Source organism: Nicotiana attenuata, unplaced genomic scaffold (assembly GCF_001879085.1).
Source record: "Nicotiana attenuata strain UT unplaced genomic scaffold, NIATTr2, whole genome shotgun sequence".
In the NCBI taxonomy this organism is placed as follows: domain Eukaryota; kingdom Viridiplantae; phylum Streptophyta; class Magnoliopsida; order Solanales; family Solanaceae; genus Nicotiana; species Nicotiana attenuata.
Genome location: NW_017672369.1, coordinates 150553 through 154271, shown reverse-complemented (window position 1 = coordinate 154271; position 3719 = coordinate 150553).

Below are 3719 nucleotides of genomic sequence, written 5' to 3'. Positions count from 1 at the left end.
GCCACTCATTCTTCTCCTTTTCTCTTGCCAGCTCAGTTTCGAGAGCATCTCTCTCAGTCTCCACCTCTGCCAACCTCTTCTTCAGCCTCTCAATCTCAGTATCCTTAGCCCCACTTTCTTGCACTAAGGCTCGCACCTTGCTATTCACTGGTACCTTCTTGGATGAACCAGGCTCTTTAGGAGTGGCATGGACTTCGTAGTCACAATCAAGCAGAGTATGCCCCAAAATGATCCTTGCTTATGCTAACCTCCCACTTCTTGTCACGACCCAAAATCCCTCTGAAGAAGTCGTGATGGGACATAGTCTCTAAAACTAGGGAAGCCTAACATTAATAGGAATAACGACAATATTTGATAACATCGAACAATTTCGAAATAGAAATCTCTATACAATTTACAATCCCAAAACCGGTAGTATAAGTCATAAGCTTTTCTAGGAGTAGTTATACATAATTAATACGTCACTGTTTCGGAACAAAAGGAAACAATGGAAATAAATACAATAGAAGGTGACATCGGTGCCTGCGAACGCCCAGCAGGTGTACCTTGAAGTCTCCAGCCATACCAAGCATAAGTCGCAAAGCCAACCCGATCCGAAGTACCTGGTTCTGCACAAAAAGATGTGTAGAAGTGTAGTATGAGTACACCACGGAGGTACCCAGTAAGTATCAAGTCTAACCTCGGTAGAGTAGTGACGAGGCCAGGTCAAGACACTATCGAATATATAACCTGCAGGATATGACTTAAATCTAACAAGAGAGGACTATCAGAGTAATACCAATAGCAGAAGGATATCAAACTGCAAACAATAGTAAATATAAGAGGAAAACACGAATGACAACAAGAATTAACCAAGTAACTAAACAACAACATAGTTGGGGTCCGGATGAAGCATAAATGAGTTCAAGTAGGGAAAACGATGTTAACTCAACCAATTGAATCGTTTCTAATACACAATTCCAGCAATCCCAATCCTCGTAATCTCATATCATAATCACAACTTTCAAACGTTTAACACACATGGCACCTTGTGCCCACATATTTTCATCTCACTTTGCACGAAAATCTACGTGCTACTCAGTACATAATATCCGTGTCACATGCTAATTAAGGTGTCCAAGAGATTTTTACTTTTATATATATATATATATATAATTTTTTTTTTCATAAAGTAATAGTACATTTTCTAGACCAAGTAGGAAATTAGTGAGAAAGATAGGTTTATTTTAGAAATCATTTGAGTGAAGAAGAATAACATTTCCAAATAAAATAAAACATCGAATAATCTTTTGAATTTAACATAGGGTTTATTAAATTAAGACATAATAATGATTCCTTTTTAAGTGAAACAAAAACCTCAGACAGGTTAAGGATATTAAGTTGAGAAGTTAATTAAAGTAAAATGTAAGAACTATTAAAAATAGTAAATACCAAAATGTACGGAGAGTCTTAACCTAGCTAGAAGTCACACAAGGTAGCATGATATTAATTCTTTTATTTTAAATCACTATATTACTAACAACTAAGCAGGACAAGAGGTTATGACTCAACGTACTAAATTCACTTTGAAAATCAATTCACCAGAATAATAGTATTAGAAAAAGAGCACAGGAAACGACAGCAAGGCAATAAGTCAATGACAATAACTCGATCCTTAGAACACAGTGAAAACCAGAAATACAGATTATCAGAGTCTCGTACGAAGGAACTGAAGCCAATACAGTAAAATAGGGGATACCAAAATACAAGATATGTTGCGGCGGGCAACCCGATCCCACCATATAAGTCACCCTTATTCCACCATATCAATTCACCCTTATTTCACCTGTTAGGGGATGCAACCCGATCCCACTTTACAATATCAATATCATAACGATAAACATAATATGTTGCGGCGTGCAACCCGATCCCACCATATAATATTAATATCATAACTCACCCTTATTTCACTATAATAATCCACCCTTATTTCACCTATTGCGGTGTGTAACCCGATCCCGCCGTAGAATAACAATATTACAATATGAATATCCTCCCTTATTCCACCACCTTTTATTTCACCTGTTGCAGCGTGCAACCCGATCCCCCGTACAATAACTTAAATCAACAACAACAATTCAATAACTAAAGTTACCAGAATCTCTACAATCAAGGGTATGAGTACACGACAACAAGGGAACCACATGAAATCAAAGGAATACAACAACCTTTAGAAAATGACAAGACATATGAGGCACGTGATAACTAAGCAAACAATCAAAACAATTTGGACATGTAGCAGATATGCATATAGTCATAGAATAACTTAATAATTAAGAGGTAACAAGACAACAAGGAAGGCAATGACTTCAACCAAGGCATATAAGGGACAAATAACGAGTAAGAGGTAGATAAGTGCTAAAAACATCATATAGAGCATGTAACAGTCTAACAACAAGATACCACATGTTATGACAATTTAATCAAAAGCATGGAAAGAGAATAGACAATCTAAATCTGACAATACGACATATAGGCTGTGTACCCACTCGTCACCTTGCGTACACAACTTTAACATAACAAGATAACAGAATTAACTCAATTCCTAAGGGGTGGTTTCCCCCTCACAAAGTTAGACAAGACACTTATCTCAATTCGGCCAACTCAATACTCAATTGAGCTTTTTCTTTACCAATTCACCATCGCTCGGCCCAATCTAGCCAAAGAAGACTTAAATAGATCAAACAATGCAAGAGAAAATAATTTATATCAACTCCCAGGCCCGCACCTCAGAACCCGACATAATTTACAAAACCGAACACCCATTCAATTACGAGTCCAACCACACTAGTTTCACTCAATCCGACTCCGAATCGGTATTCAAAACTCAAAAATTCACTCTACCCTCCCCAGACCCCACTGGTGGAATTTTACTGGATTGTTGTTGTTGTTAATGTACCCAAAATCGAGTATAGAACACTTAACACAATCCATATAGTGAAAATCACCTCCGAAAATTATCCAAATCCGAGCTCCCCAACTCAAAATATGACCAAATGAACAAACTTTTGATATTAAGTATTTTTCCCCAACTATTTTGCCTCGTTTTGCGTGTCAAACGATCCCGAAACTCGCTTTTGATGCCTCCAATGGATTCCTTGTGAAATATCAGTCAAGTTAGGTTTTTGAATCACTCCATTTGACCTTATAATGAAGGAGATATGTTGGTTTTAATATTTGGAAATAGTAATCTAAAAAATCTGGCAGCCCAATTCTTAGTAAAATAACCATAAAATCGTCATACGATGTCCAAAACTTAAGTCTTCTTTTTGCTATGGCTCCTTAATTACGATACGGATCTAATGCTTCAATAAAAACAAAAATCGGAGCTTATTTGTTAAATGTGGTACCATTTATGCTTGAAGAAACGACGTCGAAACATAAGAAAAACGAGCGCAACACAGCCCAAACCTCTCCAAAACTCACCCGAGCCCCTCGGGACCCCGTACGAACATACCAACAAGTCCCATAAGAAAACACGGACCTACTCGAGGCCTTAAATCACGTACAACAACATCAAAACGACGAAACTCACCTCAAATCAAACTTAATGAACTTTCGAACTTTTGACTTCCAAAAAATCGCGCCGAAATATATCAAATCAACTCGGAATGAACTCAAATTTTGCACACAAGTCCTAATACATCATACGGAGCTACTTGTGCCCCAAACTATCGAGC